Source organism: Equus przewalskii, chromosome 14 (genome assembly GCF_037783145.1).
Source record: "Equus przewalskii isolate Varuska chromosome 14, EquPr2, whole genome shotgun sequence".
NCBI classification, from domain to species: Eukaryota; Metazoa; Chordata; class Mammalia; order Perissodactyla; family Equidae; genus Equus; species Equus przewalskii.
In genome coordinates this window covers 22,969,479-22,995,070 of record NC_091844.1, presented here as the reverse complement: position 1 = coordinate 22,995,070, position 25,592 = coordinate 22,969,479, and the positions used below count along the sequence as shown (strand labels likewise).

The following is a 25,592-nucleotide window of genomic DNA, read 5'->3' as shown; positions in this document are numbered from 1 at the left end:
GACATACTTATACTAAAAAACATTTCATTGCTTATCTGAAAATCAAATTTAACTGTATGTTCTATATATGTATTTAGTAAATCTGGCAACCCAATTGACAAGACAACTATTTGGTCAAGATATTTGTTTGAAAAGTAGTATCAGAGTTACTCTCTCCAAAGGCATAATTATTTTAATTGGAAATTCCTAAAGGCCAGGCTCTTCAAGATCTCCAAAAATCAATCTTTTGGTGGAACTTTGGGTACGTTAGAAAGGCCTTTTGGAGAGATGTTTCAGTTGGGAATGCCCTTGTGTTGTAACTAAATTTAGAACACATTGGTGGCACTGATTCCTTGTACTCACAAGCCTGGTAGAGGCAAAGGTGGGGGTGGGGGGCAGGAATAGAGTAAGATTAAAATACAGTAAGTGTTGTATTTTATTTTGGGGAAAAGGTTAATTTGACAACTCACCATTTTGGTAACTCAAGCCAAAATTCATGGAATCATTCTTGATTCCTCTGCTTCTCACATTCCAAATCCAATCCAATAATAAACGTTGTCAACTCTATTTTTAAAATATAGCCAGAATGTATCCACTTCCTACAACATCCACTGCTATCAACCTGGTCATTGCAATAGCTCCTGCTTTGATTTCTCTCCGCTTCCATCATTACCCTTTTCAATTTACTCCCCACACAGACTCCTGAATGATCTTGTTGAAACCTAAGTCTGAGACGTCACTTCAAACCCCTCAAACCATTAGATGGCTTCCGTCTCACTCAGGTAGAGTCCAAACAGTGACCTATAAGACAAGCCCCACATGCTTGCATTGCACCTCTCTGAGCTCAACTCTTAACAATGCCTTCCCATCACCCTTTTCCTGCCACACTGGTCCCCTTGCTGGTCTTCCATCTCCCTGGCAAGGAAACTTTGCTGTGGAGTTTCCTCTGTTTGCAGCAGGTGTCTGCATGGTTTGCTCCCTCAGCTTCTTCAAGGTTTTATTCAAATGTCTGACTCACAGTAATTGCAACCCTCCTCCATCTCCCCTTTCCTTATTTACTCTTTCTTATTGCATGCATCATTGCCTATACCCTATCTTTTCTTCGTTTATCTTGTTGTCGCTTGTCTCTCTCACTATAATGTAAACTCTGTGAAGATGCTGGACTTTGGGTTGTTGCTCTTGTTTATTTTGATAATTGCTGTATCCCAGTACATGGTGCCTGAACGTGGAAAGTGCTCCATAAATACTTGGTGAATGAATGAATGAAGCATTAGCAGATTTTTTTTAACAAATTTGCTATGTGGATTAGATACTTATCTGTAAATAAGAAAATTTTGGGAGAATGAGATACAGGATTGGTGTGTTGTGATGGCAGAGTCACATTCTGCAGAAGATCCCGGGCATAGTGGCTGAGACAATAAGGTGACAGTTGGATAGGCAGGTCAACATGAGGACTTTGGATGCCTGAGGAAGTATTAGGGATGCTTTACAATTTGGCCAAGGACTGTCCTTTTGTAAAATCAGATTCCAGAAGTAGTCATTCGTCTCATAACTATGAACTACACGTCAGTAATCTTCACTCTGAGTCTCTCATGTTATCACCAGGATCTGGGAAGACATTAAGATAACTAAAAGTCTGGTCTTCTCTGGGCTATGGGGATCATCCACATTGTCCTATGGCAACTAGTCTCCTGAGGGTCGTTCTACTACCCTTTTACTCTCTCTTCTCTTCTCTGTGCTCCTCTATTCTCAGTCCCCAGGCCTCTTACAACACTGTTTCCAGGAAGAGCCACCTAAGAAACAAATCAAGCCATATCATTGTCCAGCTTTTAAATTACCATTGTTTTCCCTATTGGGGATAAAATCCACGTCACCCTGCTTCTCCATCCTTATTTCCCTTCAGTCCTTCCTACACACTAGCCACACTGAGATTCTGCTCAGTTTGCATATTTTGCCACTCTCTAGAATGACCTTCATTGCCTGGAGAACTTCTCAGCCCTCAAAACTCAACTCGCATATCACTTCCCTTGTAAATTTTTTAAATTTGTCAAAAGCATTTATTAATTTTTCCTCTGGGATCTCATAGCCCCTTGCACATACCTCTGGCACAGGACTTATCATATTATAATGATTTGTTGGCATATCTGTCTCCCCCAGCAGATTGTGAGGCCATCTTTGTATCTCTCCCACCAACTATAGCATATAGAAAGTATTTAAGAAGGGCTTATTAGATGGATTATTTTGGAAAGTTCTGAGAAACCTATTCTTGCTCCTGAACATACAGTTCTCTATAGCTACTGCTTGCTTTTCTTAGTCCTTCCTAAGAACTCCCCCCCCACCCCCCCCCCCCACCCCCCCCCCCCCCCCCCCCCCCCCCCCCGTCAAACCCCATGACCTCTTATTCATGTGCAGATGTGTTGGTTGAGCTCTGTCCCAAAGCTAGAAGGGGAAAACATTCTTCTAATGGTAGCTCTTTTGTTGGTGATACCTGAAGGCAAGATAATCCTCAACCTTCTGCTTACTCTCAGGATTTGCCACATTGGTCAACTCACGTCATTATATGTTGTCAGGCTTTGAGAGAAAGCGTCCTTCATTTTAATTCTTTGCATGATTAAAGTCATTCAATTACCATTCAATTTAATTAAATGGCTTTTATGATTTAATTTTAGTGAGGGGGAAAAATGATCAGTCATTAAAATGATGATTGAATGATGATTTTTTTTAATTATTGCAGTAGATAACAGGAAAGAGCCTTTGAGATAAGTTTTGTAATAAAAAATCCTTCTGGTAGTCAGTAAAATGTGTTATCAGTAATGAAAAAGGAGTTGTTGATATTGTTAATTAATAAGTGATGAATTAGTGTGGAACCTGACACCTCGTTTACCTCAGCAACACTACCCTGGGAAATTACAGAGAATATTAGTCTGTCACTCTTTACAAAATTTTTCCTTGAGAGAGAGAGAGATTGAGATAGAGAATGAGAGAGAGCGAGATAGTGAGAGCAAGAGGGAGAGCGGGAGAGAGAGAGAGAATGAATAAAGATGTGTAAGCTTTTAAAGTAAAAATTCTAAATTGTAGTTTAGCACTCAAGCAAAACTAATCAGTTAAAGAAAATACATGGTCTACATTATGGCATGTTGTAGAAATATCAGAATTTATTTAATAGCATATATTTTTCTCTCTTTTTCTAAGTTAAGAATTGATGCTGTAAATTGTATGTCATAATATTTTCTTTATTGTGAATTTCATTAGGAGATTTTTCCATTCCCATCAGTGACATTCTTTGGGATGCTAAATACTATCTTGGTAATAGAGGAAAAGTTTTTAGGCAATTAATGTTGAGATTCTTTTTTAAAGAAAATTATTCTAAGTGTGTATATTTTTAATACACTTTATTGGAATCTTTTTTCTGATCCAGGAAGAGATAGTCTAATAACCAAGAAATGCTTAGTTATTTGGCTTTAGGTTCTGACCTCAGTTCTCTGACATCAATTATTCTGCAATTCAATTCAATTCTGACAGTACCTGAAATTAGCACAGACCCCACAAGTTAAGGGCAAGGTCCTTCACAAGAGTGTCCCCACTTCAGGCACCAGCTGCAAGTCTCAGGACCACTTGTACTCCTGAACAACTGGCTAAAAATTTGTGCCTTCCTACAACACCCTCAGGTTCAATAATTTGTTAGAACAGCTCACAAAATTCTCTGACAGTGCTATACTTACGGTTATAGTTTTATGCAGGATACACCTCAGAACAACGAAATGGAGGAAACTCATAGGACAAGGTCTAGGAGGGGTGGAGACGTAGAGCTTCCATGCCTTTTCCTTGTGGAATCTGGGCACATCACAATCCCAGTGCATCAGTGTGTTCACTAACCAGAAAGCTCTTGGTGTCCAGAGTTTTTGTTGAGGTTTGACTACATAGGCACAATTGATTAAATCATTGGCCACATGATTGAACTCAATCTCCAGTCCCCCTTCTCTCCCTGAAGCTCAGGCTGGCCCAAAGGTCCAACCCTCTGATCACCAACCTCCATCCTGAAGCTATTTAGAAGCACCACCAAGAGTCACCTTATTAACATAAAGACATTCCTATCACCCAGGGAATTCCAAGGGGTCCTGAAGCTCTTTGTCAGAATCAGAGAGAAAGACCAGATATGATTTTTATTATGCCACAGACTTATTTTATAAAAATGTCTCGTGTTTATTTTTTAAGTCGTTATTAAATCAATTCAAGTAATATTTTCTAGGTATCTTCTATGTGCTTATCAGCAGTCTTGGGAGGAGGTGGGCTCAGGGAAGTATAAGGCATGTTTCCTGCCTAAAGGTCTATTTCTAAAGACCAGATCAACATGTGGAACACCATAATTTTAAGAACTACTCATGCCAAGCACTTTGCATATGTGTTCTCACTATGTCCTCATAACAACTTCATAAAGTAGTCCATAAAGCTAAGTAAAAACACACTATTAGATTCCAATGCAGGACTATCCGATTCTAAAACTGTAATTTTCCACAAGTCCACATTATCATGTAGATTAGAATCGAGTTACATTGAGAGGTACAGGGGACTGGTATCGTTCATATAAATTCAGAGAAAGAGAGCTCAGCGGAGGTGGGGAGAGTCAGGAAAGGCTTCATGGAAAAGGTTGGACTTCTATCAGGCCTTGAGGAGTGTGTGGAAAATGGATCCTAAGAGGAGAAAGTAGAGGACCTTCTTGATGAGAAGGATAAAATGAGTAAATGTGAGGCAGAAATAAGTTTGAGGTATTCATGCATGTATTAAATTTCTTTCCTTTAATATCTCTGGTTATAGGAAACTGATTTTCTCTTGGGTGTACCTATTCCATTCTGCTTCACTCCTTTTAGCAGAAGATTCTTCCTTGCCACCAGCCAAGTCAACCATCAGATACCTTTTCCTTAGAGCTCTCAGTTCTGCCCTCCATTAGACTGTCACCAAGAGCGAAAGTTTCTCTTCTGGCCTCTGACAATTTGCTTTCCACAGATTAAACCAACCCAGTCCTTGCCCACATTCTTCAAACCACATGGTTCTGAGATCCTATCATTGACATTGTCTTTCTGGGTTGAGTCGTGGTTAAGAGTCTGTTGTGACCAGGTAACTTCAGTTCCCTCCTCCATAAAGTGGAAATATTAATAACTCCCTCAGAGATAGTGAAAATTATATGAAATAAGATGGTGACCCAAATAGAGTAAGTATTCAGTTTATATGATCTCTTGTTAGGGTACTGTATCTGTTAGCATTTGCTATAAAAACAAAACAAAACAAAACTTAAATTTAATAGCTTAAAGTAACAGTTTCTTAGCTTTTAATTCTGTGTGCCGGCAACTTGGGCTGGCCTCAGCTTGAGAGTTCTAAGGATCTTGAGTGGGCTTCCTCATGTGCTTGCCTTCTGCTGGCGCTTGAAGGTGTCTGATGGTTGGCTGGCTGCAGGCTGTGGTTCTGGCCAGATGCTCTCATCACCCATCAGGCCAGCCTGGGCTAGTTCACACGGTGGGGTCCTCAGTGTTCCCAGGAGCAGCAAAAGGACGTGTTCTATTGTGCAGGTACTTTCTAAATCTCCAGTTATGCCATGGTTGCTACTCTCTCATTGGCCAAAAAAGTGCAGAGTTGGTGTGGAACAGTAACAGCAAAGGGTGTGGATGCAGGGAGAAAGAAGAATTATGGTTAGTCTTGTAATCCTCCCCGGACTAAAGTGCTCTTTCTAAAAAAGTATTTTAAAGGCAGTAGTGAAAAACAGATTACTCTGTTGGAGACTGAATTTGTATTTATCTTCTGGCAAATTAGTGATTTTAAACGACTGTGTGTGTATATGCGTGTGTACGTGTGTCTGTGTGTGTGTGTCTGTGTTTATATATGTGAGAGAGAAAGAGAAATGAAGAGAGGAAGGAAATGGAAAATTGACTAGCAGCTAGGATGGTCAACCTGGAGAAGAGATCACTGAGTCAGACAGTCTTGGTAGCCGTATGCCTATCTGGGCAAGAGGAACAGAGGAAGGCCTCCAGCTCAAGCCTGCCCACTTCTACAGCACTCCATGGCTTGGTGATGTAATGGCGATCAAGGGTACCAGACTTGTTCCAGAGAGTTACATTTTTTTCTGTTTGTCCCTTCATTCTGCAAATATGTGTTGAGTACTATCTCTAGGATTAGTAGTGGCTTGAATGTGGCATCTAGTGCTGGCACTGCTACTTTTTCCCCCAGTGATCATAGACCAACTGTTTTGCCTATCAGGGCTTCAGCTTTCTCATCTGTTTAGTGAAGGCATTAGATTTAGTGAGTTTGAAGGTATGTTCCAGCTGTGATACTGTACAATTTTAAAGTACTATAAAGTTTCTTTTTTTCCCTTTTAAAACTTACACATCTTTGTCCTGGATCCTTAGCACCCAGCTTGTTGCTTTGATGGCACCCACCAATGGGTGGAGTGGAATACTGACAGAAACAAAAAAACTGGATCGGTCGAGTTGATTTCTGTGGGCAGGGGACTTTTCATGGTCCCTTACATCCTATAACATAAGGAGCCTTGTACTTCTCCTTGCCCAAGAGAGAGACAGTAGTCAATGCACTGAGATTTCTACGTCATGACCTGGCATCCTGGGAGATTTATCTGATGAAAATGGGAGGTTGTCTCACCTTAAGGTAGGGATCAAGTTTCCCTTTCTACTTATATCTGTTTTATAATGGAGACATTTGTTAGATTTGGGACAGAAAGAATGGCATTAGCTATGGATGTTGGGCATTTACTTACCTTCTCTGAATCTCAGTTTTCTCATCAGTTCAGCAATACCTACCTAAGTATTATTGTTCTAAGAAGTAAATGGCATAAGGTTCTATAAATGGCAAGGGCAGGCCACATCTCCTCATGTGACTTCAAACAGTATTTATTTTCCTTTCCTCCCTTCACCTCTTCGCTGAGCTGATCAAATGCAATCATGTGTGCTAGCTGCAACACTTTGTAACTCTAAAGTACAAAATGAATAATAGATTATAATTATTGGCACCAGCCCATGCTCTAGGACCTGGGAAGTACCAGAAAGTTTTCATTGCTCAGAGGTACCCAGCTGGGTTAGAGGCAGCATCAGGGATGGACCCTGGTCTTTGCCTCCAGTCTAGAACTTGGTCCACTCCTACTTTCTGCTCACTTGTCCACCCGCTGCCCTGGTGAGGTCAACACATAAGTAGGGCTATACATATCGCCTTAAGTTCTGGAGCCTTAGGTAATGCAGCAAAAACATAGGCGCCTACTTTTGATTTGAGCCCTATAGGGAAGCATATATTTAGATAAAATATTTCACTGTAGTGCCACTTAGCATACCAGTGGAGGGCCTAGCCTTGGGCCTTGTATAATCTTGCGGTGAGCTTCCCCCTTTCTTTTATTTTTCACCTCTTGAAACAGAGAGTAAATTTTCACAGGCAAAGGACTCTCAGATATCTCTGAAAGGCATTCAGTGAATTCAAAATGCTGTTTATTTCTTTTGGTGAGTTAATTTTCCCCCTCGAAATGTTTCTTTTTGAAATGCTACATGGAAACACCATCATTTCTCTATGCCTTCTCAAGAGAGCCATAAAATGCTATTGGCTATTAGCTGAAATGCTGCCTCTTGGCTTCATTGATCCGAGGGGATTTGGGATCCCCAGGGTGACCAGAGATTAATTATACGCAGTTATATTCAGAAACGTCCCTAGTTGCTCATTCAGGATCTGTGTTGTTAAGACAGTGCATTGTCAAGGCCCAGGCCAGGGTTATGAGCTCATTGGAAATTCAAAGTCTAAGTTCATCCAGCATGTTGAATGCAAGACTATTAAGTGATTCATTTCTGGAGGTGAAGTCATTGGAGCTCATAAAAAGGGCAGCTTCTGAATCAATGGAAATCAAACCTATGTGGTCTTCCAAATCAATCTTGGGGGATATGAAGGAAGAGAGAGAGATTGGAATAAGCATCATATAAATGATTTTAATCTGAAATACGCAAGTTATGTTTAAGCATGAGGACCTGAGAGTAAGGGCTCTAATCACTGAAAACTATCATTAAATGATTTTAAGAAGTTATTTTCTAAGGAGTTTACTTTAGTGTCTGTAGGTATAAAGAATCAGAAAGAGAGACAGACTTGGCATGTGAGAGCTACAACCTTACCAATGCAGCCCCGGAGATGAAACTTGTAAATATTTGAGTTGAGTTTTCAATGAATATTGTTTGATAGGCTAGGAAAGTGCCCATTTTAATGGCATTACTTCAATGGGAAGATGTCTCACGAGCTGCAACACATGATCACAGGTTGTATATGCTTCCCTTGATCCCGCTACACCTAGGGGCAGCTGGGAATTGTGTCATTGTGTGCTCCAAGAGCTGGAGGGACAGTCAGCCATGAGGAAGAAGGATATTTCTCCAGCCACTAAATATGCTGAATATTCAGTGAGAGAAAAGCATAGAAGAGGGTAGGGGAAGGAAAGTGGAAGGAAGGGAAAGAGTAAGAGAGAAAGAGAAGAGGAGGAGAGGGGAAGGGAAAAGAAAAGGGGCTGGCGATTAATAATCACTGTGTGATTAACTCTAGGTATTTGCACTTGCATTATCTCAGTTTCCCTGACCACGGCACAATTACTGTGGCTGGAAAAATGTTGCTCACAGCAACAGCAGTGGATTGGATTCTGCCTTCCTGCTTCAACAGCAGTTACAGCAAGGGCATTGTAAATTCAGTGGGAATACCCAAGTTCTTATTGGATGACTCTAATGTCTTAATAAAGAGTTCTATTTTTTAGAGTATGAGAATGGAGAATTAACAATTGAATAAAAATAACAAGCTGCCTTCTTGGGGATTTAAGGAGACCTAACTCTAGATGATGTAATATTGTCAGGTCTCACTATTCTGAAGGTAAAAGTAGCCCCAGCTTCCCCAGGCTACCCGGTCCCACAGTGGTCAATCAAGGAATAAGGTTGACAACTGCAAAGGTATTGACACTAATTTTCAACTCTGAGCTTTATCCAGAGTAGTTTCTCCAGCCCCTTCTTGTCCCTGACTGAGCCTGAGCAGTACAGAAGTGTTGGCCATTCCTCTCTCCACTCTGCTCTCCAGTGGCCCTCATCGGTTTCCTGTTTAGTGCTCTTCATTTCCTCTTCAGTGCAGTGTCCTCTTTATAGCTTGCCCTTTCCTCACTTATGAAACCACCAACACCATCCCTTCTACATTCTCTTACCTTCAATCATATTTTTCTTATCACTTCTGAGAATCTCTCAAGATTGTCACAGAGGCAGAGGAGGATTTGGTCCTGCCACCTAAGAGATATTGTTTTCTCTGGCTTCTTAAGAGATTAGCCTTATGGTTTTAGCTTTTTAAACTTCCCAGTCTCTACCCCATTCCATCTAGAATTTTGTTGTATTGGTTAAGATGCTTATGGTTGCAAGTAATAGAATCGCTCACTTTGCAATGACTTGAAAAACAGTTATTATCTCACGTAGCAATAGGTCTAGAGGTAGATGCCCCAGGCTAGTCTCTGGGGCACAGTGGTGTCATCAGAGACCCATTTCCTTCAATTTCTCATCTCTGTTACCTCACCTAGTCCTTAGGCTTGTTCATTGCAGGATTCAGGATGGTTGTCCATGGGCCAAAAGGGAGAGGCATTTCCTTCTTGACAGCATTTTTTTTCCCAGGAATAAAATATTACCAAGGAGTTCCCCAGCAGACATCTATCCCACTGGTCAGCCATGACGTGGCTTCAAAGAAGCTGGCAAAACCAGCCTATGACTTTTTTAGCATTTACCATGGTGACAGACTCTGCCATCGTGAACAAAGAGGATGAGGAATGGCTGTTGAGTAGGTTGCCAACAGTATCTCCACACTGGTATCTCTCGTTACAGTTTTTATTCTCGGACTGGGTCTAGGGACACTGAGAAGAGCATCCGGTGTCCTACTCAGAAGTATCCATTCCTGATGACGGTCAATCAGTGCCTCAAGATCAAGCCAGACTGTCTTAATCATCTTACCTCGGAGTGATTTCTCTTTTCTTCTAGGGCATTTGTGGAGAGGCCGATAGTCACTTTTGCTTTGGTCTTTGTACAAGAGCCGCCGTAGTCTGCAGACTCCGCCACCAGTATCAGTATGTCCCTTTATTCTACCCCAGTGAGACCACTGGGTATTCATGCTAATAGATAAACTCAGACAAGCCAGGACTCCCAGTGGGAATGCAAATTAGCGTCCCCTCAGGGATGTTTATCACACATTCAAAGTCTGATGTGGGCTTAAATGGTCTCCTGACTGATGAGCTTCCAAAGACAAATTTATAAAGAATACCAGTAGCATTTCAGCCACTCTGTTTGCTTGATTTTATGAAGGCTTGGTTTCTATGATAAAAGTCAGTGTAATGGAGAGGCTGGCCTGGTAATGGAGTGATTAGGTTCGTGCATTCAGCTTTGTGGCCTGGGGTTTATGGGTTTGGATCTCGGGCATGGCCATACATACTGCTCATCAAGCCATGCTGTGGCGGTGTTCCAAATACAAAGTGGAAGAAGATTGGGACGGATGTTAGCTCAGGGACAGTCTTCTTCAAGCAAAAGGAGGAAGATTGGCAACAGATGTTAGCTCTGGGCCAATCTTCCTCACCAAAAAAAAAGGTGTAATGAATGTAAAATTTACTTCACAAGAGTGAAAATATTTCACTTGCCTTTTTGTTTTCTTTTTAAATTACATCTTGAAGCTTTCTCTCTTACTAGGGAAGTTAACTCTTAGTCACCATAAGGATTCTCATACCATATCAACTCCTCTTGTTTATGAAATGGTCCTGGAGGCGTTATATTGGTCCAGAACTCTGAGGAATGGTGCACTGCTGTTCAGATCACATGATCTCCACTTACCTGATCATTGTCTATGTCTACGTGGTCCCTCAAAGGCAGGCAGAACTGCTGGTTCATTCCATGCTTGGTCATTAGAGTCTTTTCTGAGGATGGACCCACTGGTGCCCATGACCCAGCCTCCTCAGGAGCCCCCTCCTAAGCCATTCCTCTGTAGGACCCTGCCACCTCCCCAGAACCCTCCTGGTTGCCACCGTGTTACTCTTCCAATATCAGAAGACATTCTCTAGAACCTCTCTTTGCTCTGGATGTTTCAGCAGCCTCCTTCAAATCCTTCCTTCTGTTCAATAACCTATGAGATGATTCTGCAAAACCTCCCCTCAGGAGGCCTTAGGACTCTTCTCCGGACTCTATTTTCCTTCTAATGAGCATAGGGGAAGGATATGGGAGGGTTTAGTTGTTTTCTCACTAACTCATCCTGCTATAAATAGGATATATTCCTTAATGAAATGGAAAAAAGCTGGATTCTAGATTGTCCTGCCGATGAAGTGTCTACTTATGACAAATAAAATCATGACATGCTGTTGAGCACCTTGCCAGTGCAATTGGCCAACGCTTCCCTTTCACTTGCCTGCCTTCATGCTATTGTGCACCGTGGATTGTTCCTTTCCTTCCATTCTGCCTGTCAAATCCCACCCACCTACCTAGAGCCAGAGAATATTCCACATTCTTTATCAAGGCTTCTTCTGCCTCCACCCATTCCCTGAAGTGAGAAAACCCTGTCTTTTTCCTGTGTCCTCAAAGGCCTTTCAACACCTGTGTTATACTATGCGTCATTTTCCACCTTAGGTTGTCATTGTATGTGTGGATGTTGTACCTGTCCTACTGATCTATAAACCCTTCAAGATCAGGGCCATGTCTTGCTCTCTTTGCTTCATCTATGGTGCCTAGAAAGTAACTGAATAGAATTGATGCAAATATGTTGTCCCTTGACCATGAATAGTATATAATGGGACACAAAACATATATGCATGGTACATAAGTAAACTAATGATACAGACAATGAAAAGAAGATGTCTTGGGGCAGTCCAGATCGGAAAACATGAATACTAAGGTCAATGAATATTCTAACACCTTCTGGTGGTAAGAGGAAGGATCATAGTGAGCTGAAAGCATTCGGAAAGACTTCTTAGATATTTTTAGAACTTAAACTGGATGTTGTATTGTCGTGAAAATTTAAATAAGTAGAGAGGAAAGAGAGGGCATGGGCATAGGAAGAGAGGTAGAAATGACTTCAGCATCTGTGAGTTGGTTAGGAAACACCAGGAAGACCTCATAATGGTGTTTTATGTTTTCATCAAACCTTACAACTTATAAAGTGCTGTCACATATATTATTTTATGTGATTCCATCTAGTGAAATCCACAGACTGAATTCTACTCTATTGCAAATAGCATTGCAAAGGAGATTCACTGTGTACACAGTCAAAATATACTTCAATGGTAATAGATATGTTTAGTACCCAAAGTAATGATGATGATGGACATTATTGATGATGAGGATTGTGATTCTGATGATACTGATACTTATTGAACACTCTGTGTACCTGGTGTGTGCAAAGTGTTTTACATACATTAATACTAATCATCCTAACACCTGCAAGGTAGAAATTTTAAACTATCTCTAAACTAATAAAGATTGAGTCACATGCCCCATATCACACACCTGGTGTATGGTGAAACTGGGACTCATATTTAGGTCTATTTTATTCTAAAGTCCATTGATTTTTTATTCCCTAGAGCCCTGAAAGCTGAGGGCAAGGCAAATACAACAAAGAGGAGAACACAAATTTTATCTCATGATGTGTGCTTAACTCACACCTCTGATAGGGTATAAATGTAATCTCTGTTAAGCAGGTCAAAGTTCTCTGCAGTTTAAAGGCATTGCGTTTACTTAGTGCTTCATGCCATTTGAGAACACCGCTCTATGGGTTTAGGCAATTATTTTCTTAGTTAATGACTTAATTATCTTCTCAAGATTCCATCTTGATACTCAAACCATCTCCCCAACCAAGCCTGCTTATGTTGGAAACCTAAATACTCATTTGCAGGCTTTTGCCCCCAGTTGCTGCCCAGGGTCCCCCAGTGATAGCGTCCCGAGGGAAAGGAATTTACCTGAAGGTGAGACAAGTAGCTGAAACCCCGTGGCCTCCTTAGTACAGGGATTCAAAACCTCTTCGCGATCACTACAAATTTATGTTTTCTGTTGGAAAATTGCTTTGGGAAATGATGTGGATCAGAGAAGTAAATTTTCTGTCAAGATAAACTTTAGTAGTGAGCAAAGCAAAATTTGGGAGAAAAAACAAAAAAGATCCCTAGGTGCTTTATCTCATTTTTATTAACATTCTTTAATATTTACCACAACCGTACTCTGAGAGCCAAACTGTCAGTGGAAGCATTGAACTACAGAGAAGATTCAGGAATCTCTCTAGAGAGGTTACCTTCAGTCTCATTTTACAAACAGAAGCTGTGGATAACAGATGTGCTTCAAAGAGCTGGCAGTTTTTAAAAGAATTAAGGTGAAAAATAAAATCCCTAAAACCCCACCACACAGATACCAGGAATCCACTGCTTCTGGACTGGCTCAGACTTTGCAGTGTGTTTCCAGAAATTGCTGTTATGCAGTCTGCACAGACGGTGGAGTGCTTGGACTAGCAAGGGACGGGAGGAAGCTTGGCAGGGCACCAGCTCAGAGCGTGATTCTTCTTTTTCCCGAAGAGCTGAGCCTGGTAAAAAATAAAAACACAAACAGACCCTTCCCCTCTTTCCCATCTGCTTTCATCCCCGTTCTTTGCGGGTTGGTAGCCCTGGATAAACCGGTGGAGCCCAGCAGGCTGCTGGCTGCCGAATGTTTTGCTGGATTTTGATGCAGTTCAGGGCTGCTTGGCTGTGGGGTCCAAGACGCTGAGTCTCACCAGCTAACAGAGATGGAACCAGAGTGGTAGCCTGTGCATGAGGGGTCAGAAAAGCAACACATGCACTTTTGGTGGCAGTGATATGATGCAGTAAGTGGTTATAATGGAACCAAGTTCGACTTCTGCTCTCACTTTCTTCCAGAAGTTTCAATTTAAGCTCTCAGGACATCTACCTATATGCTGCTAAGGAGAGGTGTGCTCAGAGAAAGAGGACTAGGGATTGAATGTGTTGACAGAACCGGGAAGAATCATTATATTAAAAAAAAAAAAAAAAACCACCAAAAAAAGGCAATCACTGGAGGCAAGTCTTGGAGCACCTGTGTGAGGGGATCTTTGTAACCTCCTTCTTAACTCAGTATTCCAGCTGGCTTTGACTAAGAGAGAAGGTGCTGTCTCTCTTTCTTCTCACTTCCTGCGATTGCTAATCTATACCCTAGTTTTCCGCTCTATGGACATAATTTTTATATTACTAATTTAACGTTCTCTTTAAATTAACCTCTTACCACCACTTCTCAGAATCCATTTCTAGAAACTAGTTGTTCCTAATGCCTTTCAGTTCTCCCCTCGTCTGTTTGTATGAACACATCATGCAACTATAAGTAGGTGACGCAGGGTGGGAACTAACATTATTTGAGAACTTCTTAGCCAGCACTGTGGTCGACTCAACACACATGATCTCTGATAATTTTCCCAAGGACCTGCAAGGCAGCCATGGTATGTCCATTTTAGAGATGTGAATGCCAAGGTTCATAAAGCTGAAGTAACGACCTGCCCAAAGCCCATTTGACCCACTTGGGTGAGACTCTGCTAAATGGTCAGGGACAAAGTCAAGTGAAACAGGAGCCTTTCCCTCAAGAAGTGAACATATTCGCTAGACAGAGGACTCATGAAGCACTTCATTCAGAGCAGTGATGAACAGCAGTAATTTCAGTCCCTGTGGAAGAGAGTTTAAAGCATGTAGCCCTCTAAAGTCAGACTGTATGGGTGGCCACCCCCCTGTCACCACCCTCCTCCATCCACTGCTTAAATCTTTGTGTAGTACCTCACAGCTTTTGAAGTTGTCACTTACATTATCTCGTTTGATCATTACCAGATCCTTGCGAAACAGTCTGAGCAGGGATTATTTTCTGAATTTTATAGACAAGGGGATTGAAGTCCAGAAAGGAGGTGATTTATCTAAGTCAGTAAATGGCAGAGCCAGAACCAGGGCTCTTCCTATTAATTCCATACCCAATAGTTTTTTTCTAATGCATCACAAAGCTTCCAAGTGAAGACAACTCTGGGAGGCATTGAGTGAAGAAGGAGCTGATAAGACCAAGTTCCCCAAATGAAACTTTGGCTGTTCAAATAATCTCAGAATTCCAATTTTCAATATTGAAGAACCCGGACCTCCTTTAGCTTCTCAAAGTCTTTGATTGGTCACCTGCCATGATGCTTTAATTTTTTGCTGTTTTATCTTCCCCATGTTAATCACCTAAGTCTATCTAAGTGTTTCTCAAAGTGTTTTTTTTGTTACTTCCCCTCAAAGACATTTTTAGACTTCTTTTGCCTGTTGCCCCCCACTCTAAAATTTTAATGCCAAAGATATATTGTATATCTGTTTACATACTATATACTATATGTGTGTCTGTGCTTTATACATACAATGAGTAAGATCTGCTTCACCCCCTCAAGAACCAATTTTTACCCCCTTGCTTTAATATTGCCACCAGTGAGAATGCATGGTGTAGCTCATAACTATGAACTGAGTTAAAATGTTTTTTAAAAGAAGAGGGAGGAGGAAGAGGAAAGAAGGAAGAAAGGAAGGAAAGGAGGGGGACAAGGGAGGGAGGTGGAAAAAAGAGAAAAGGAACAATAAACAGTAAAACAAGTCAGCAAAGATGCAAAACTTTAAACTGAAGGTGGTCCTCAATTTCCTATAGCTACAGCTTTCTCTGGTAATGTAGATTCATGAGTTGGGGTTTTGCTTTAGCAAAGTATTTCCAATATTCCCGTCCAAAGCTGGGGCAGAGCATCCTTTAATCCTTCTATGAGTGAATCACAAAAACCAAACTCACCTGTCAGTATCTAATTCTTTAGGTGCAAAATAGAGCATACCCCGGACAATCTGTGTTGTTAGGTAGGTCTCTAAGGAGGGGCGGAACCTTTCCTTGAGGGAAGTTTGAAGAATTCACAACTTCACCTATTGATAAGCAGCAAAGGAGAATGTACTGGAAATTACTCTTGCTTTCCTTCTCCTCCTTAACTCCACATCCTACCTACCAAATCGGAGAACTAGAAGGAAAGCCAGAAATCAATACTACAGATGAGAAAAGAAAGGCCTGTACAGGTGGAACTGACTTGCTCAAGTGCCAGCAGCAAATCAGTGGCAAAGCTGGAACTTGGATTCGGCCTCTTAATACCCAGCTCCTCTCCCAGAAGAGAGTCCGCCTCCGTTGTGTTCTCCTTTTGTTACATTTGCTTGAGCCGCATCAAACTATGGCTGTTAGTACATAGAGAAAAAACATCCTTAAATAAACACCGGCAAATCTGTTACAGCTGAAGATGTATGCTTAGTGTCCCGGGGGCCAGTATGATTTAATATTGCCGATATTAAATAAGAGTTTGGGAGCTGGATAGCAATCACAAGCTGTGTAGTAGCTTTCCACCTTCAGGAATTGACTACAGATAGCAAATAGCTCAGATGTGAAAATGAGTTTTGCTGTATTGCCAAAGACCCACATGAACAATGCTTCCTTGAGCTGGCCACCAGCCTTCTGTTCATGTGGAAACTGGAAGGTGGGGCCAAATCGGCATGGGTACACAGATGCGAGTGCACATGCACACCCATGCTCCAGTGCTGGGGCACGTTCACCAGGGCTGCGAGATCTCAGTGGCAAAGCCAAGTCAATTAAGAACCAGAGCGAAGTCAAACATAAGTGTAGAGGCCAAGGCCTGAGCCAGCTGCAAAGCTGAGAAGGAAGACACATGTGCCCTTGGCACCTCCAGCCTCCACTCCCTGCCTCCTTCACTTCTCCTTTCAGACCCACTGCTTTTAGGAACTCACGTGGCTGGATATCATCCTATACAGAAGAAAATAGGGGTTGCATGGCTTTCTAGTTCAATAGCTCTCCTGTACTCAGCCTCTCCTTGGCTGTGTGACCTTATTTTGTTTACCTTTTATTTAAAAAAAAAGACAAAACAAACACACGAAATGCTTATCTAGCACTTACCATGTACCAGGCACTTTTCTAAGCACTTTACAAAGAATATCTCATTTAATTCTCCATATAATTTATTTAATTGTTATAACATCCCTGTCTCCATTTTATAGATGAAGGAACCCAGGATCAGAAGGGTGAAGCAACTTGCCAAAGTGACTCAGCTAGAATTTGAACCCAAGCATTGTATCTCCAGAGTGACTGCTTGACTCTCCCTTCTTTGGTAAATGACCCTGGGCAAGTCATTGAACCTCTCTAAACCTCAGTTTACCTATCTGTAAAATAAGGATATTAATAGTTCTCTGGGAAAGGAAGGATGAAGGCTTGTTGTCGTGTTTAAAGGAAAAAATGTTAAGGACTTAGCAGGTTGCCAGACCTCTAGTAAGTACAATATATGATAAACACTCTAATGGAGGGTGGTTGCCTTTCATAAATGGATCAGGATGAAGTAGAGGCCTCCTCTGTGTGTATTCATGGAGAGCCTAGTAGACTTAGACTCTTAGCACAGTCCTCTTGCTAATGCCTCACCTTCAAGTTAAATTTTTCTACTGTTCTTTCAACACATATTTATTTAATCCCTGAACAAGAAATGTTGTGCTACTTGACTGAATGAATTGACCCATATAGTTAGAACTAAAAAATCTGAGTGATGCGTTACCTTTAGTTGCACCTCAGTTACAACATGGTTTCTCCTCTTTTTCCCTACAGTATGTTTGTTCTTGTCTTTTTGTACTTTCATGATTTTTGAAATAATGTGCAGTAAAGGATCAATATGAGAAACTCAGATAAAAATGACCTGGACAGCAAGCAAAGGAGTGAGGATGAATTTCAGGAAGGACCATTATTTTTAGAATAAAACACGCACACCGGCTCAGTTGCAGGGAAATATAGATTTCACTGCAAATGCAATCACTACGGAGCAGACTGAAACAAAATCACAGAGTGCGTGGTTGTTCTGCAGCTGAGGGACAAATGACAGGATTGCCTTGGCCAGCTGAAGACAGACTGTTGCATTGCAATCCCTGAATTATGTGTAACTTGGCTTTTCAAGACCTTTCTGTGACAGATTAATCCAGCTCTCGCTTGCAACTGACTGAACCTTCTCACTTCCATCCATTGCTGCCTACACTCTCTCTGACATGAGGTCCCTGCCACACATAGTTGGCAATATTGAGAATTCTTAATTGAAGATAAATACACTGGTGGCAAACACCTAATAATACATGATTTTTAAAGAGGACATTGGTTTAAGGAGAGGAAATATGTTGGAAGAGTGAATCTTTATCCTGGTTTTATTTTAAGCCCCATAAACTGTTGGTGGATCTGGTCTTATCCATGAGCAATACCCTGTGTTGGTTCATTTGAGGGGAACAAGGAAGGATCTGCTGTCCAAATATACATCACCCAGCTGTTTCAGTCGCTGAAATTCTCGCATTAGAGCAATTTCTTTAGGTTATTTCCCCTAAACATCCTTGTTTAAGCTAAAAAATCTCTGAGGAGAATTATTATCACCATCCATCCATCAATTTTCTACTAGGACTTTGTTTTCACTTTCTTTAAAAAGTTGGTGGAGAAGGAGTTTATGGCAGGGGCCTGAGTGGAAAGGGGACATTTTGATGCTGGGGTATTTGGAAAGAGTTGACATCTACTTGGATAGGAATGGGGTAGTGGTGGCGGCACAAAAGGTCAGTGGTGGGACTGTAGTGCCAACTTTGACATTGCCAGACTCCAGTTGGAGAAGGAGAGGACGTAGGAGCATGTGTGCAATGTGTTCTCTGGGACTCCTCCTAGAAGACTTGCTGACTTTATTATTTGGAGCAGTGACAACTCTGCCTCACAATGACGCAACCCACCAGAGAAGGAAAGAGAAGAGGTGGAGGGAGAGGCACACAGAATTTAGAAGAGGCAGTTATGGGTGCCTGGCCTGGCAGTAGCATCGATCTTGGGCAAGCTACTTACCCTCTCCCAATCCAAGTCTTCTTGTCTCAAAAATGGGACAAGTTTGTGTCTGCCTTGAGAGATTGTGGAGAGAATTAAAATAAATAAAATAATTATAAACCATATATCCTCAGAAACAAATTGCAGGCATAACTGTGCTTGCACATCTTTCTCAGAATATCAGCCCCACCAGATGGAGTCAACAGGGGGCTCCTCACTGAGCACTGACCCTATCCAGCCCAGCCCCCAGCCCACCAGGTCTCTTGGAAGAGCTGCATTCAGACTGGCGGATCTCGTAGGTTGCTGAGCTGCATGTGCTCTGATTCTTGTGACCCTGTAGCTCAGGGCTTCTCAACCTTGAGAGAACTTTGGAATCATCTGGGAAGCTTTAAAAAGTCTCCTCACTAAGGCCGCACTCCAATTAAATCAGCATCTCTTGGGGAGGGACCCAGGCATCAGTATTCATTAAAGTTCCTAAGTCTTTCCAGTGTGCAGCCAGGGTTGACAAGCATTCTCCTAGCTGAGCAAGAGAAAGAAGGATGCAGCTCGACAATGAATTATTTTTCCTCACAAAGCAGGAGGAAAAATAGCTTTCCAACATTACATTGAGAAGAAGCAAACAGCCAACCTGGTAGATCAGAAAAAGGAAAGATATGATGAAAAAGGGTCAAGGGGCCAAGTTGGTGTATCACAGCAACTTGTGGTGATTATTGGAGCAATGTAAAGCACAAATCTTGAAACTCCTCCCCTCTTGCTCTCTCTTTTTCTTTTTTTTCTCTTTCTTCTTCTCTTACCCTCTGCCTCCCACCTTTCCTTTTGTTTTTTCCAGTCTCTCCCCCTTTCCTTCTCTCCCTTCTCTCCTCGTTTTACAAAAGGGCTCTCACTCCTAATATTAATTGTAGCCTCTTACAATACAGCAAGTTGTTTTAGGAGTCCTGCACAAACGTTTTTCTGTACTTCCTCCCTGCCCCCCGACTCCCACCCCCGGGTGGCATTCTTCAAGTTTTTTATTGGGCCCAGCTCATAGCACATCCCTATCTTCCGGGCCTCATGCGTGGATGAGTATAAGTGCGCATGTCCTCTCTAGGATTCCCTTTCAACTCTTCCTGCACGTTCTAAAAACCTATTTTCCCACCCACACTTGTCTGCTCTTTCTCATCAGTTGTCCAGCATCCCCACCTCCTCTCTGAAGCTGTTATCTCTCTGATTTTTTATCTACCTTTCCTTGTTCATACGCAGGCAAGCCTGATGAATCACAATATCTGGGGAAAGAAGTTCAGGGGAATTTTAATTTTCTGGTTAAGTGGCACTAGCTTGAAAACCACTTTTGTTTCATGTATTATTGTTGGGGAAAATGGTAAAATAGAAGCCCAGGACTGGAAGGATTCCTAGGGAATACCTGGATAAATTCTCCTAAAGGCAAAGAGGCAGAGGCCCACTGCAGCAAGACAATTACTGGATGAACCCAAGGCATGTCAATAACAGCTCCAGGTCTAAAGGGAGTCTCCCAACTTCTAGACCCTGTTTCTTCCAGAGCACTCACTTGACCTGGCCTGCAGAAGTGTTGTGATTAACCAGGACCACTCAAATGTGAACTGCCTTTTTTTTTCAGTGAACCCTCCAGTTCCCCCATAATGTTGTATGCCCATGAACTTCACTCATCTCTGTTGTCTGCCTGGCCCCAAATGCACTTCCGTTTTCGATGCCTGCATCTCTAGACCATCCCATTTCTAAGGTCTGAGATCATTTTCCTGATTAATATGTCCACCCTACTCACTAGATAAGCCATTAATTTTTTAAATGGAAGCACAATCCCACTTCAGAGACATTCCAGCCTTAGTTGGGGAAGAAAACACAGGCAGGTAGGCTAAATTTGTTCAGACTTCAGAAGAGCTCCTGAAAGGAATATCAAGTTTCTCATTTTCCTTCTCGTTAATTAAATTTCCACTGTTAACTTCATTTTTTTCCCGCTTCCTAAATGAGGTATTGCTAAGGAAAAAGTGGGTCAATTGAGGGTTCTGACAAGTTTTGTCTCAGTTAGTTTAAATTTTGCCATATGTTCTTCGAGAAACATGTGCTAACCACAGGTCCTCTTGCTGATTAACAACCAACCTGAGGGATTTTAATTTAGATTTCCAGTTCTCTGCAAGAGAGAGGAAGATTAAAAGGGAAGAGATCTAGGTGAACCAAACTCCAACTCCTCCTTACAAAGGCTGTGCCAAGAAAAGCAGGAGCACAGCATGTTGGGTTAGACAGCCTCATTTCTTCATACCATGGAGCAGAGTTTCTCAACCTTGGCACTCTTGGCATTTGGGGACAAATAATTCCACGTGAGGGGGCTTTCCTGTGCACTGTAGGATGTTTAGCAGGATCCATGACCTTTACCCACTGGATGCCAGTAGCATCCCTCACTCCATGCATGCAAATCAAAAATGTTTCCAGACATTACCAGTTGTTCATATGGCAGAACCACTGCCATAGAGACCTAGCCTATTTATGACCAAGAAAGAAATGTGAATAAATCCCTGACAATAATTTATGGATACTCATACCTTACTCTCTCTGAGTCCAGAATCCTCTGGTTAGAGGTTGGACTGGATAATTAACTGGACATTTGCTCCTGGAAGCCTGTGAGAGGTCTCCTCTATTGGCAGAGTCCTGCATTATCCAATTACCAGAGGCCAGAACAAAGTCGTGATGAAAATTCCTGGATTCAAGCATTGCGCCCATGTCATGCAACAGGAATATAGTGAGCTTGTACCCTATGGCCAGGCTAGTCCTAGGCTCTTTGCTAGGTAGAGGAGTTGGGGGGTGAGGGGCAGGGGGACACCGTTCAAGGAAAGAAGACACAGGGTAGTAAAAAGGCCACCACACCAAATACCAGTGCTCCCAATTACTAGCTGGGTGACTTTGTATGAAGTATTTAACCTCTCTAAGCCTCAGATTCCTCATGTAAAGATAAGGTTCCTAGTACCTCTCTCACATATTGAAATCCAGGTAAAAGCTCTCATTCCAAATACTCAGTAAATTTTATTTCTTCAATCTCATTTACATCTCTCACTAAACCTGATGTATGTAATAGCCAGGCCCTTCTCTCTGAGCGAAAAACCAAAGACCTTCAGAAACTGTGTCCAGTTGAGGAAGGCCAGGAGATGGTAGCCAGTCAGGAGTAAGAATTTGCCTCCTGGATCCCTGGAAAAAATTCAGAGGAGAGCATTTTTTAATGGAGAAATATGTTTCCTAACCCTAAGATAGAACTCATTAGTTAGGAGCATACTCTCAGAAGGCACTGCCATTTGCTGGCTCTTACCACTAGGTAGCAGGAGTACACTCTCCTATGGCATGTGGAGCCCAGAAGATCCCCTATCCAGCAGAGCACCTACCCACTCATTAACTAATGCCTGAAAATACCGCCAGCCTCCTCAGTCCTTTACACCTTAATTGTGACTGATTTTATCAGGTCCTTTCCTGAGTAAAAGTTTGATCATAGAAGAAGAAAGTAGGAGGGTTATTAATGCTGGAGGGCAGTTACATAATGTGATCATATGTGTGCGTGGTTATGTGTGTGTATATATATATATGTATGGCAATATATGTGTGTGTGTGTGTATACTGAAACTTCCCTCAAAATATATTTCAAGAGACTGTTTAATAGTCATATTCCAGCTAATTCCTTGTTATTTGACATTCCATCAATGGCAAACTCAAATCAACCAACATAACCACCCATCTAGATGAATAATTGATGCTTCTTTTAACTTAAAACATTATAATACCCATTCTCCAAAACAGATATAAATTCTGGTCTTTCAATAACGTTCTCTGTGAGAGGGGCATCTGATGCCTTTCATTTTACCAGGCTCTGTGATCCACCAGTGCCCCCTTCCACATGGCTGTGCCATATAGAAGAGGTGCCAAACTTGCTGACAAGTCGATTAATATAACCCAGGAACACAGGCGTCCCCCCACACCCTCCAGTGATCTGTGTGCAGTTGCTTAGGAAACTTGAGAGGAATGGCAAGTGGTGTTTGCCCTCTAATTTCTTACACATACTCATAAATGTGTTGTTGATGCTAAGTCATCCCCAATGACTGCCTTCCTGAAGGCAAGGAGGAAAGGTAGGGCCCTCTTATACTTTGAGGAGCTTGGGAGATTAGAAAAAACAGATTAAAAAAAAAAGGAAGTTTCCTTTTACTGGAATAAAAGGATGTGATGGCAACTTTTCAGTCTTGGGAGCCTGGGGTGCGTTGTGGGACCACTGGTCTCAACCATCGCAACTAAGTCAGAGCATCGGGGGCTGCCTCTTCTCTGAGTGTAGATCAAAGGATGGGTTGCATTTAACCTACTCTCTCTGGCACAATTTAAAAAATCAGGGGGCTAAGACTGGCGTGAGAGTATAATTTGTTATTTGAAAAGACTTTTCTTCTAGATAAATATTCTAAAAACCTCTATACCATGGCTGAACTTTAATCATCTGGGAAGATACTGCAAAGGGAGGGTTAATCCATCACAATGCCCAGGAAGAGACGTGAATTGTGGCCTTCAGTTCTTTTCAGATAGCACAGGATGATGAGATTAGCACCCTCTGTGGGAAGAACAAAAAAAAGATGCTACACCTTTAAAAATTAGATTCTCTTTTTAATGCTCAGTAGCTTGCTTACAGGGGTCAGAGCAAGTTTCTTGAAGCTTAAAGATTAATTAATTTGAGAAAGAAAAGATTTCAAGTGTCACAAAACCTTAGTTAAAACTACAGATTTCCGTTATTCTTGCCTTCTCCCTCCCCTGGCCATTCTCCAGAGCAAGAGGCGCAGGAGCCTGAATGATGGGAGCTAAATTCCTCTGTTTGTATAGAAAACATTTTTGCTTGCCTACAAAGACACACAACACAGAGAGACACTGACACACACACACACAAAGTAAGAACACAGCTTTCTATAGCCATCATTTGCTCTCCATGTCTCAAGTTGGCAGATTCCTCTTACAAGGATCTTTCATTAGATTTACAGGGACTTAAGATCTTCTACATATGTGGTGTTCAGTAATATTGGGGGGTGCGCAGCAGCATAAAACAAAGCACACATTCTCTCGCTTTTTCTCATGACCACATGGAAAAAAAAAGAAAAGAAAAAGAGTCTTGGGGATAGATGAATTTTACAGTTTCCAACATCTCTATTTCTAGGAGATAGGGGGGACCTGTGGTTCTGATGTTTGCCAGAAAGGCATTGCTTTGGGAAGCCTTCCCTATAAACACACCAACACAGCCGTTAATACACCACCCAGAGCAGCTTTTGGCACTGGATTCCAGTAGCCTTCCTTATGAGGAGATTAAATCAATGGAATCCCAGGAGCTTTCCCTCAATTGCCACAATTCGGAGATTTTTTTTCCAAAAATCTGCATTGTCTATTAGAGGAGGTCTCTTTAGTGGGGTTTAATTATAGATGTTCCTGGAACCCCTGCCCTCCAAGTGATACACTATTCAAAACGGCAGCCCCAAATGATCATGCTTAGACTATATCCAAAACCCCCTCCTCAAAGTCATCAAACAAAGCACCTCTCTTCTAGAACATTAACAGTCTAAATGGGTATGTGCATGGTGTGTGTCATAATGTCATGTTTTCATTATAAACAAAACAGGATAAAGTTTCCTGGTCAGGAAGAATGAGCTGGGGTGTGTGTGTGGTGTGTGTGTGTGTGTGAGAAAGAAACTCTCTTCCAAAGCTTAACATCTTAGAGACATTTGCAAACTATTTCTCTGGAAAGAGCCTCTTAGAAGCAGTATTTTTAGGCATATTGGTTTCTCCGTAGGTAGAAGAGAAATCTACTACCAATCCTCATCTTAAGTAAACCTCCTGCTGATGCCATTCTGCACTTCAAACAGCTGATTTTGCCTTTTTTAGGTAGGTGGCTGGAAGCATTTGCATTTGAGGAGATGCTTATGTATGTCTTTTCCCCAACCGTCTTCCCGCTATTTGGACTTCTCTCTTAAAAAAGAGGAAGAAAAAAGAAAGATGCCAGACTGTGGGAGCATTCAGAGGGGTGAGCACCTGAGTTTGAGAAAGACTTCTGGACATGGACAACATTAGTTCGGTGTTCACCATCTGCCATCCAAGACAGTTTATTTCAGGCATGCATTTGCTTAAATTGTTAGCTAGTGAAAGACCCCTCCCATCCAACACACATACTCCTACCCCTGTCCCTTCCCACACACTCCAACTGCTACTACTCTTTAATTTAGTTTAATAAACAAGTTAAATCTCAGTGATGGACCTGGAAACCTATGAAAGGTGGGAAGGGGCAGTCATGAATCCCAACACAGAAGAAAGTTAAACGACACAGGGAGAGCAAGTATTACAGAAAAGGGCAATCTGAGAAGAGGCAGCTTTTCTATCCTGGGCTAACAAATTATTCCCATCTCAGTAATATTCGAACACAGGATCAAATGATGATCTTCCCCAACCCCACCCCACCCCACCCTGCCCCTTTCATTGCTTCTGCATCACGTCTGCCACTAACACTAACGTCTCCCACTACAAGTCATTACCCAGTAGGCATTCATCCTGAGGTGAGATTTTCTCACTGTTTCCCATAGTAACTAGGAGTGTGCCGTCGCTGCTCAGAGCCTGAGTCTGCTGCAGTCTTAGCAATGTACTCCAGAGGCACAGCTTTCATCACTGAGCATTTGGGTTCCACCTATTCCCCTC

The 25,592-nt window shown here is 41.9% G+C and overlaps 1 protein-coding gene across 9 annotated transcripts in view; it reads left to right on the top strand.

The window, feature by feature from the left end:
- The window catches only part of CTNNA2 (catenin alpha 2), a 1,089,251-nt gene that overhangs the window by 733,232 nt on the left and 330,427 nt on the right, over positions 1 to 25,592 (top strand). The window lies entirely within an intron of this gene.